At 43.6% G+C, this 12375-nt stretch overlaps 1 protein-coding gene across 12 annotated transcripts in view; it reads right to left on the minus strand.

The window, feature by feature from the left end:
* The window catches only part of RBM47 (RNA binding motif protein 47), a 169718-nt gene that overhangs the window by 102317 nt on the left and 55026 nt on the right, over positions 1-12375 (minus strand). Inside the window, exon 1 of one of the 12 annotated variants that reach the window (XM_069593952.1) lies at positions 7621-7747. The exons of 10 other annotated variants lie outside the window; for them this stretch is intronic. The gene's annotated coding sequence lies outside the window, so the exon portion shown is untranslated. Of the gene's footprint in view, positions 1-7620; positions 7748-12375 lie in introns of those variants that run through there. One more of the 12 variants, XM_069593965.1, reaches the window with a different exon arrangement.

A 12375-nucleotide genomic window follows, 5' to 3' on the forward strand; every position in this document is an offset into this window, starting at 1 on the left:
AAGATACCCTGGAGTAGGAAGTGGCAACCCACTGCAGTATTCTTGCCTGAAAAATCCCATGGACAGAGGAGCCCAGCAGGCTACAGTTTATGCTGTCGCAAAGAGCAGGCTGAGCCCTGCTATAGTATTATAGTTATAGTATGGTGCCTAGAATCATTCTTAGCTTCTCTTTAGGGCTTCTGAGGTGGTGCTAGTGGTAAAGAACCTGCATGCCAATGCAGGAGACACAAGAGACATAGGGTTTGATCCCTGGGTCGGAAAGACCCCCTACAGGAGGGCATGGCAACCCACTCCAGTATTTTTGCCTGGAGAACCCCACGGACAGAGGAGCCTGGTGGGCTACAGTCCATGGGGTCACACAGAGTCAGACACGACTGAGCCACTAACACACACACAACCCAGTATGACTGGTGTCTTTCCAAGAGATTAGGACACATTCACATTCAGACCAAGGGAAGACCCTGTGAGCACACAACGAGAAGGTGGTCATCTGCAAGCCAAGGACACAAGCCTCAACAGAAACCAAACCTGCCAACTTGATCCTGGGCTTCCAGCTTCCAGAACTGTGAGAAAATAAATTCCTCTCCTTTTCCCAGTCTACGGTATTTTTTTTTATTGTAGCCCTAGCGATCTAAACCACTACCCACCTCTCTATACCCCCAACTATATGTCCCAGGACCAGGCAGATAACAAATGAGGAAGTTGACCAAGAACAAAATAACAGGAGAGGTGTCAAATCTTAAAACTTCAAAAAATACTGGGTGGCCACACAAAATATGTCCACAGATTGATTATGCTACGGGCCTTTCAGTGGCAACTCCTGGGTTATGTCATGCAATCAGATACTTAAAAGCGCCCACTATTTATCTTGCAACAAATATTAATTGAACACCTACTACAGACTAGATCTTATACTAGACACTAGGCATATCAGTGGTAACTAATATAAGGTGTCTTTGTCTGCATGGTATGTGGTGGTCTGGGATAGGGAGCCCAGGTACTGAGCTGGGCAAGAAATGCCAACTTGACAAGACAAAGTTGCTGCCTTCCAGGGCGCTACAGATTAACAAACCACAGACACGGAACAAGACAGTCATGAAATAATGGGACACTGGCTGCACAAGGGGCAATGGAAAGGGAAAAGATGACTGCCAAAAGATGACCGCCAACGTCTGTCGAAGTTGACCCAGGAAGACATGAGCCAAGTTCTGGAGGATGAATAACAGTCTGCTTGTCAGACAGGCTGTCTGACAAAGCAAAATGGCTGTCTGAGGAGGCCTTACAAATAGCTCTGAAAAGAAGAGAAGCTAAAGGCAAAGGAGAAAAAAGAGTTCCGAAGAATAGCAAGGAGAGATAAGAAAACCTACCTCAGTGATCAGTGCAAAGAAATAGAGGAAAACTATAGAATGAAAAAGACTAGAGATCTCTTCAAGAAAATGAGAGATACCAAGGGAATATTTCATGCAAAGATGGACTCAATAAAGGACAGAAATGGTATGGACCTAATGGAAGCAGAAGATCTTAAGAAGAGGTGGCAAGAATACACAGAAGAACTACACAAAAAAGATCTTCACAACCCAGATAATCACAATGCTGTGACCACACACCTAGAGCCAGACAGCCTGGAATGTGAAGTCAGGTGGGCCTTAGGAAGCATCACTAGGAACAAAGCTAGTGGAGGTGACGGAATTCCAGTTGAGTTATCTCAAACCCTAAAAGATGATGCTGTGGAAGTGCTACACTTAATATGCCAGCAAATTTGAAAAACTCAGCAGTGGCCACAGGACTGGAAAAGGTCAGTTTTCATTCCAATCCCAAAGAAAGGCAATGCCAAAGAATGCTCAAACTACCACACAATTGTACTCATCTCACATGCTAGTAAAATAATGCTCAAAATTCTCCAAGCCAGGATTCAATAGTTCATGAACTGTGAATTTCCAGATGTTCAAGTTGGATTTAGAAAAGGCAGAGGAACCAGAGATCAAATTGCCAACATCTGCTGGATCACTGAAGAAGCAAGAGAGTTTCAGAAAAACATCCATTTCTGCTTTATTGACAATGCCAATGCCTCTGACTGTGTGGATCACAATAAACTGTGGAAAATTCTGAAAGAGATGGGAATACCAGGCCACCTGACCTGCCTCTTCAGAAATCTGTATGCAGGTCAGGAAGCAACAGTTAGAACTGGACATGGAACAACAGACTGGTTCCAAATAGGAAAATGAGTACGTCAAGGCTATATATTGTCACCCTGATTATTTAACTTATATGCAGAGTACTTCATGAGAAATGTGGGCTGGAAGAAGCATGAGCTGGAATCAAGATTGCCAGAAGAAATATCAATAACCTCAGATATGCAGATGACACCACCCTTATGGCAGAAAGTGAAGAGGAAGAAGTGAAAGAGGAGAGTGAAAAAGCTGGCTTAAAGCTCAACATTCAGAAAACTAAGATCACGGCATCTGGTCCCATCACTTCATGGCAAATAGATGGAGAAACAGTGAAAACAGTGGCTGACTTTCTTTTCTTGGGCTCCAAAATCATTGCAGATGGTGACTGCAGCCATGAAATTAAAAGACACTTACTCCTTGGAAGGAAAGTTATGACCAACCTAGACAGAATATTAAAAAGCAGAGACATTATTTTGCCAACAAAGGTCCGTCTAGTCAGTTTAGTTCAATCGCTCAGTTGTGTCCGACTCGTCCCGACCCCATGGACCACAGCACGCCAGGCCTCCCTGTCCGTCACCAACTCCCAGAGTCTACTCAGACTCATGTCCATTGAGTCTGTGATGCCATCCAACTATCTCATCCTCTGCCATCCCCTTGTCCTCCTGCCTTCTATGTTTCCCAGCATCAGAGTCTTTTCAAATGAGTCAGCTCTTCACATCAGGTGGCCAAATTCAGTGGAGTTTCAGCTTCGACAACAGTCCTTCCAATGAACACTCAGGACTGATCTCCTTTAGGATGGACTGGTTGGATCTCCTTGCAAGGGACTCTCAAGAGTCTTCGCCTACACCACAGTTCAAAAGCATCAATTCTTCAGTGCTCACCTTTCTTTATAGTCCAACTCTCACATCCATACATGATTACTGGAAAAACCATAGCCTTGACGAGACAAACCTTTGTTGGCAAAATAATGTCTCTGCTTTTTAATATGCTGTCTAGGTTGGTAATAACTTTCTTTCCAAGAAGTAAGCATCTTTTAATTTTATGGCTGCAATCACCATCTGCAGTGATTTTGAAGCCCCCCAAAATAAAGTCTGACACTGTTTCCACTGTTTCCCCATCTATTTGCCATGAAGTGATGGGACCAGATGCCATGATCTTAAGTTTTCTGAGTGTTGAGCTTTAAACCAACTTTTTCACTCTCCTCTTCACTTTCATCAAGAGACTCTTCGGTCTTCTTCACTTTCTGCCACAAGGGTGGTGTCATCTGCATATCTGAGGTTATTGATATTTCTCCCGGCAATCTTGATTCCAGCTTGTGCTTCATCCAGCCCAGCGTTTCTCATGATGTACTCTCCATATACGTTAAATAAGCAGGGTGACAATATACAGCCTTGACGTTCTCCTTTTCCCATTTGGAACCAGTCTGTTGTTCCATGTCCAGTTCTAACTGTTGCTTCCTGACCTGCATACAGATTTCTGAAGAGGCAGGTCAGGTGGTCTGGTATTCCCATCTCTTTTAGAATTTTCCACAGGCTATGGTTTTTCCAGTAGTCATGGATGGACTTTGGAGAGTTGGACTACAAAGAAAGCTGAGCACCAAGGAATTGATGCTTTTGAACTGTGGTGTTGGAGAAGACTCTTGAGAGTCTCTTGGACTGAAAGGAGATCCAACCAGTCCATCGTAAAGGAATCAGTCCTGAATATTCATTGGAAGGACTGAGCAACTGAACTGAACTGATGTTGAAGCTGAAACTCCAATACTTTGGCAACCTGATGCGAAGAACTGACTCATTGGAAAAGACCCTGATGCTGGGAAAGATTGAAGGTGGGAGGAGAAGGGGACGATAGAGGATGAGATGTTGGATGGCATCACCGACTCAATGGACATGAGTCTGAGTAAATTCTGGGAGTTGGTGATGGACAGGGATGCCTGGCATGCTGCAGTTTATGGGGTCGTAAAGAGTTGGACACGACTGAGTGACTGAACTGAACTGAACTGAACTGTCAGACAGGATAGCAGATGAAGAGCGCACATTTTCCAGACAGAAGGAATAGTCAGCTCCTGTGTGCGGGACATGAGAAAGCAGTGGCTCTTTGGAGATTGAAGACTAGCTGGACTGAGGGTGGGCAGTGGAGGGAGCAGCAGGATTCATGGCTGAACAAGGCAAGGAGCTCACATTTTATTGCACGGTGAATCACTGGAGAACTTTAATCAGGAAGGTGGCATGACCAGGACTGCTTGTTGGAAAGATCACCCTGACCACAGTGCAGGGGACTAAAGGCAGGGCGACCCAAAAGGAGAAGATGAAGGCAGGAACCAGGGAAACAGACATAGGGAATCTGGGCGGTCAAGGTCAGAGATGCGGAACTGAAACGGTCATGGCGTTCAACCATGGCCACAGGTGACACTGTCCAAGAACATTACGTGCATCAAGAGAGCACTAATTTTTTAAGGGTACTACTTTGATAGATGAGAACACACATTTCCTAGGAAGCTTTTAGTTTCATTTATCTTACATTTCACACCAAGAAACTAACTTACTCCTTTTTATCTGTCAAGGTCACATGTGACTGTACCTCAGTGTCCTCATCTAAATATGGATAATAATGGTACCTCCTTCAGATTCCTTGAGCTCATTAATAAAAGTAAGCAAAGTGCCAGAAACGATTATTAAATCAACTATTATGAGAGCAGAAATAAACTTTAAAGGACAAATGGATAATTATTGACTGTGCAGTTAAGGATAATCCTCCCACTAAGAGAATATGAGGCAGATTAAAACCACCCCTACAACCACAAAATGTAAAAACTTATATAATTGCTTCGAAAGGAGCTGCCTCCAATTTCCTTAATCTCTCCAGAGCTCTCACACAGCCTTTCAGAAAGGACCCTAAAGTGCACGAGCATTAACTTCAATTTATAAAATGCTTTGTCTCAGGTATAAATATATATATATACATGATTAATGAAAAAAAAAAAAAGATTAATGATCCAAGGGGATGTGGGACCTGCAAAGGGAGACCCACTGCAAAGAAGCACTAGAGAACTTTCTAGAGAGATGAAAGTTCCTATATCTTGATTGGGGCAGTGGTTCCACACCTGCATGCATTCCACATGGCACTAAAACCTGTCTGAATGTTATTATATGCAAATTATAGTTCAATAAAGACTGCATAAGGATAAAAGGGCTGGAAGATCGGGGAACCGGGGACTCAAGGGGAAATGGATACTCATATTTCAAAGAAAAGGGAAAATAGATATCAGTGAAAGAACTTGCCTTAAAACATTTAATTTCCAAAAACACTGTCTCTTAGAATGGATGAAGCTGGCTAAGAATGTAAAAACTATTCAAGAAACATTCTGAGAAATTCAGCACTTTAACCTCTGTCTAAAGAACAGAACTTTTTATCCCTAGATTCACTGGACAAGCTGCCCTCTTGTGGCTCTGATAAATATTTCCCAAGCACAAAAGTGGGCAGTTAACTAAGTTATTCGTGTAGCCAGCCCAGCCTGTCTGTAAATAAATACTCCTCAACGACTGGGAGTGGCTATGCTGGCTGCTTGCATACAACAGTTACACAGGCCATCCTGGGCTTGTGTCACAGCTGACTTTTAAATAACTAAGAAAACAGGGTTGCCACAAAATACACATTTTTGAGGCTAACAAATTCAAGAGACATTGTAACTGAATTTAAACTTCATTTTCGTAATACAACTATCAGCATATCAGAAGCAAACATCTGTCTCAAGGTGAGTGCAAAAAAATAGAACTGAAAATTTCATTTCCACCATCTGTGAATACTTTTCAATATTCCCAAGATAATGTTTGCATGAAGAAAGAAAATAACAAGCCAGCAAATACCACCCAAACACTGGTCTTCATTAACACTGGTGTGCATCCCAGGTGGCGCTAGTGGTAAAGAACCTGCCTGCCAATGCAAGAGACATAAGAGACGCTGGTACCATCCCTGGGTCGGTAAGATTCCCCTCGGGGAGGGCATGGCAACCCGCTCCAATATTCTTGCCTGGAGAATCCCAGGTCAGAGGAGCCTGGCGGGCTAGTCGATAGGGTCACAAAGAGTTGGACGAGACTGAAGCAACTTAGCAGGCAGGCAGGCAGGGAATCTAAGTGTCTTATGAAACATTAAATGTTTGTTTAAAAAAATAAGGAAGAGAGGGACGAGCAAGTAGCATCATTTTTCAAAAGTTACACTAAAAAAAGAAAAGACGGCATAAGCATTAACTCAAAAGATAATATTTTCTCTTTAAAAAGCAACACATCTTAATACAAGACCTTTTGTCAAAGAAATACATAAAGAAAAGACAAAGATGTAGATGGAAATAGATGCTGTATTTCAACTGTTGAGATGTTAAAAACGCACCTAGTCCAGATCCAGTAACATCAGGCTGGACTAAGTTAACCTACACCAGGGTTACAGTCACTCCTGAAGAATGACTGCTAAATCCATATTCTAGTACAGCAAGCTTTCTTGAGCCTTCTTGACTTTCTACTTCCTTCCCGGCCTCTCTACCACTTCCTCACTCCAATGTGCTAGCTTTCCCAGTTCCCTGCCTCAGACCCCACCTGGAATTTCCTTTCCCAGCCTTCCTTGTCTGGCTCTCCCCGCAGCTGGACTCACCTCCTCCAAGCAGTCTTCCCAGATCACTCTGTGAAGATAGCCCTCCAATCACCAGTCCTGTACTCTCTCTCTTCTTTCCAAGATACAGGAATTTCCATCTCTCTAGGAAGTTCTTTACTTTATTTTTCTTTGATGTACTTTTTATTATCTGGAATTACATTGTGTATTCATTTTTATCACTTTTTGTTATCTCTCTGCCTCAATGAAATGTGAGCTCCCTGAGAGAAGGGGCTTTCTCTCCTGAAACAGAGCCGGACACTTGTCAGTCCAAGATAATAAACCCTAATGTGCTGTTTCAACACTCTATCACCAACAAGTTCTTCCTTAGACCTATCTCACGTCTCTCTTATTGCAACAAAAGCAAATATTCTGGACTTGCCTGGTGGTCCAGTGGTTAAGACTCTACACTCCCACTGCATGGACCCAGGGTCTGATCCCTGGTCTGGGAACTAGATCCCACTTGCTGCAAGGAAAATATCCCACATGCCACACAACAAAGATCGAAGACCCCGAGCACTGCAACTAAGAAAGTCAAATTAATAAATGCACTACATATATATATATTTAAAAGCCCCCACTATCCTTTATTTGAATCCTAGAGTGATGGACAGGGGTTGACCAGCAAGCTGTTAAATAATTCTTTAGGACCACAGACTTCTGAAGGTGAAATGGAGCCTTTAGTTACAACTGACTCCAGTTTTGAAGATAAGGACACAGGCTCAGAGAGGTTGACTGGTTTCTCTAGGCTCACACAGAAACAGTGAATATCAGCAAACACCACATCACGTCAAGGGTGCAGAGTGCTCACCTTATTCATTCCTATAGTCCCAACAGCCAACACGATGCCTGCCAAGAAGTGTGCCCAAGGAACAAGTGTCCCCACTTCTACTCTTAAGTGCTCATTCAACTGAACTGACTTCCTTCCTCTCATCACTGTCCCACCGATAACTTCCTATCTGAGAACCGTTTCCAGTCACTTGTGTCATCATTTCCTGTCCTCTGTATATATGTATGACAACATACCAGACACCACAATTGTCTATCTGGGGGCTGATCTAACAGAACTAAAATTGTCTAGCATGGAAAATACCTAGGAAAAGTGGAATAGGCAAAGAAAAAAAAAAGGAGGTCCGTGGGCAGTGGGGGATCAAAAAGCTAGCAGTGTCTCCAACCATGGGCGCTGCGGCAGTAATGCAAGGCAGGAGCCCTGTATGGTTCATATTTGTTTTCTTTAGCTCCTAGCAGTGTGCCTGGCACATAATCAAAACCTATTTGTTGCGAGGAAGAAGACAGGGAAATAACACTGCAGATTCAGCTTACTCTCAGTCTGTGTATGTGGGTACTCAGTCATGTCTGACTCTTTGCGACCCCCTGGACTCCAGCCCACCAGGCTCTTCTGTCCATGGGGATTCTCCAGGCAAGAACACTGGAGTGGATTGTCATGTCCTTCTCCAGGGGATCTTCCAGATCCAGAGATCGAATCAGTTGTCTCTTAAAGTCTCCTGCACTGACAGGAGGATTCTTTACCACTAGCGCCATCTGGGAAGACGGTACACAAAGCTTCCGGCAATCAAAATTTCACCTCCCTGAAGGCATCCACAAGAGCTTCGGGGAAACATTGAGACAGATCTGCTAGGAATCTGGAATGATCTTTTCCACATTCGTTTGCAAAATTACTCTACCAAGCTGTGTAGGAGAGCTGTCAGTGGGGTGTGAGCAAGACAATGTGTAAGAAGAAAGGGTGTGAGTGTGTGTGTATATGCATGGAAGCATATGCTCATTGCAAAAACATCAACAATTACAAATTGTGTTTCGCCTTTTTGCTAGTGGTACAGAATCTGCCCACCAATGCAGGAGACACAAGAGATGTGGGTTTGGCCCCTGGAGTAGGAAATGGCACCCCACTCCAGTATTCTTGCCTGGAAAATTCCATGGGCAGAGGAGCCTGGTGGGTTATTGTCCATGGGGTTGCAAAGAGTGGGACATGACTGAGCGACTAAGGAAAGCACTATCCTCTAAACCAATTCTTTGTGGAAAGAAAAGAAGCTACTTATTTGGGTCCAGCAGTGTTCTTACTTCACGAACTACTTGAGGTAAACTGTTCAGCTCTCAGTTCAAATGTTACTTCTTCGGGGTAGCTCTCCCCTTCAGCAGCCCAGATTGTTTCCTTCGTTTCGCATCTTGGTGTGAGCTTTCCCTTGTAGCACTCATCATGATGTGTGATGAACTACTCTCTGCTCACTGTCTGGCCGTCCACCTCAAACTGTAATCTCCATGAGGGCAGGACCCTTTTCGGCTTACTCACGTCTGTATGCCCAGTGTGCAGTACAGCACCTGACACAAATACATATTTGCTGAAGGAATGAAGGAGTCCTGAATATCACGACAGACGTGCAGGTGGCCAGCACTTCACCAGCAGACACACACAAGGTCTGCTCCCGTCTGAATTGTGAAAGCCTTACCGCCTGTGCAACTCTATTTGGCAATGCATCGCCCAATGACGTGTTATCGCTACAGTTTTAGGTTATCTCTTCACTTTATTACTCTTATTTAACTTGTAGCCTGTTTAGATCTTATCTTCACAACTAGATTTAGAAGCACATCAAGTGTAAGCTATACTGCCTTGAAGTCCTCAAAGCTTCCTCACTGGCCCTCGTTCTAAATGGTTGCTTTACTTGGTGCTCAAAACAGGTATTTTTGCAGGTAATACTACTGAATATTGAAGCCCCCAAGGTCAGAAGAGTGTCTTAAAAAATGTTTTTAAATAAATCAGGAGAGCCCAGGAAGACCTGAGTGTTGTTTAAATACAAAGCATGGTTCTAACTTTGCTTATGTGAGAGACTCGCACAAGGGCAGAGAACATCTTAATTCAGCAGAATTCTTTTCAGTTTCATGAAATATCCCTTCCACCATCCTTCAGGTCCCACCCAGCTCAGGAAAGCTCTGTCGTGCAAAAGCAGGATTTTTTGTTATTCTGCTAAGTCAGGCCCTTTTTTACAGGGTAGAAAGAACACTGGTTCCTTATTTCTCAATTCCTCATTTCTGCTGGCAGCACAAAATATGTCCTAGCCCTGACTCTCAAGTACAACAAACCACAAATGAAATAGATAACTCCGTGTGCCTTCAAATCTATATTTCAAGCAGTTTTAAATGGTTATTTTTTAGTCTAATTACTTATGATAGACGATAGATGGATTAACAAACAGGCCTGTGAATCACTCGTCTCTAGCCAAGCACTCAATCTCGAGCATTACCCTGTTCTCATTTTCTGCTCCGACCCTCCCAGAAGCAAAACAGTGAAAAACCAAACTCATCAGCTAAAATGCGGTCGTCAAAACACAGCCAAACCACTCAGAATGTTCACGATTTGGGGGCGTTTCCTAACATGGCTAGGGCCACTGACAGTTAATGGTTTCACCAACATCACCTGCAGAATCTGAATCCACTTCGTGAAAATTGCAGAAAATCCCCCAAATGCTTTAAGTATTCACTAAGGTCAGCCTTTAAAATATAAGGGCATACATTTCTGAGTTATGCTTATCTCTCCTTTCCCGAGGCGCAGGCGCTTTAGAACTGAGATTCTGCATGACCCGGCATTTCCTTCCCACCCTCAGATGACCCACAGAACTCAAAGCATTTTTGCCAGGTTTCATTTTAAAAAATCTAATCAGAGCTCACAATATAACCAGTTCCCTGAGGGGGATGACAGATGACCTGGCTCGCCCTGTTCCTCCCAGTGTGGCCCATGTGTCACTTAAAGGCTGAGCAGCCAGAAGGTGGCCCTGTCTGCCTCTTCCCTGCATTTTCTTGCATTTCAATTTTCAACATATTCTCTACAATGTGTTGATCTATGTTCTTTTTGACAGCTGACCACCATAACAAGTCAAAAGTTGATGCTGTTGGGACTTCCCTGGTAATCCTGTGGCTGAGACTCCAAGCTCCCAGTGCAGCGCACCTGCGTTTGATCCCTGGTCAGGGAACTAGATCCGACATGCCGCATCTAAGGGTTCACACACCACAGCTAAAGATCCTGCGTGCTGCAACAAAGATCGAAGATCCTGAGTGCCACAACTCAGGATCCAGCGCAGTCCCAGTGCAGCCAAATTAATTACTGATTTTTTAAAGTTGATGCTGTTCTCTTTTCTTTCATTCTTTTTTTTTGGCGGGGGATGGGGGGGTGGGCGGGGGAGGCAGCATGTTTTTAACACTCGCTATGTGCCAGAAACTGCATTAAAACAGACCCTGTGTCTGGTTTTAATTCTCCAACAACCAAGCCAGGTGGGAACCAGTAAGCCTACTTTCAGTGAAGGAAACTGAGGCTTGGAGAGTATCTCGTTTAAAAAAAAGAAAAGGCTTCTAAGAAGTAGACTGGGGGAGAAAAAAAAAAAAAAGAAGTAGGCTGAAGCTTAAACTTTGGTCTTTCTGGTATTAATATTATTCCTTATCCTAAAATAATAGATTCTTCTGCTAGGAGATCAGAAATCTCTGTTAGTAACAGTCATCAGAGGTCTACAGGGCATGGTCTGCTCAGTAACTAGAAACAATACACCAAGTTTTACATTTTAACATCTCCCAAATAACCAATCTGTATCTTTAAGCTATCACTTAAATCAATTACATGTTTTACAATCTGTACAGTCAGATTACAAATCAGGGAACAAGCCCCTTAAGAGAAAATCTTCCAGATCCACTAGAGTTAAAGATATGCAAAAACAACAGAAACAGACTATTGGTCTCCTGGGCTCCAAGACTATAAGATAAAAATAAATAAAGAAAAAAAAATGTATTAATAACTATCAAAAGAAGAGGTGGGCCCCACTGGGAAGCCCAGGAAAAGCTGGTCAGAAAAAATTGACGGTGCCCACTGGAACTTCCGAAGTCACTGGACTTCAGAAGGTTTTCAGCTGCCAAGACAACAAGCTCATCCTACTGTGAAACAGGCTGGGGTTGCACTGGGCCAAGGAAGAGGGTGCAGTGAGACTCTAGGTCCCTCTTCTCCTCAGCTCTAGTTGCATGCTCATCCAATAGTCTTGCAAAATAATTTGCTTCTCCCTATCCACTCAAGGTTGAGACAGTGTGCTCATTTCCTCAAAGTAACCTTATTTCCAATCAGTTCAGTTCAGTTCAGTCACCCAGTCGTGTCCGACTCTTTGCGACCCCATGAATCGCAGCAAATATTTATGGGGGGCACGCTGCAAGCCATCACCGTGCTAGGTGTCCCTTCTAGATCTTCTGCCCTGCCTTGGAACAGGAGCATTCTCATCCCATGGCGCCCCTCAGAGCAACCAACCGTCTTCTGAAAGGTGGAGGACCACTGCCCTGGAGCAGTTTCTCAAGCTGATCCAATTACCTGGAGAGCTTGTTAAAAATCAGACTCCTGATTTTGCCTTGGACTTTCTGCATCAGCAACACAAAGCAAAGGTCTGGAAATCTCTCATCTTAAACAGTCCCAGAATTACTGTCCCAGTAATTCTATTCATTAAGGAACTTTTTCAACTACAGTCCTTTGGTGATTCATTTAACCTATTGTGGATGTGGGCTCAGAGGCAGTATATTTAATGCA

Source organism: Ovis canadensis, chromosome 6, assembly GCF_042477335.2.
Source record: "Ovis canadensis isolate MfBH-ARS-UI-01 breed Bighorn chromosome 6, ARS-UI_OviCan_v2, whole genome shotgun sequence".
In the NCBI taxonomy this organism is placed as follows: Eukaryota; Metazoa; Chordata; class Mammalia; order Artiodactyla; family Bovidae; genus Ovis; species Ovis canadensis.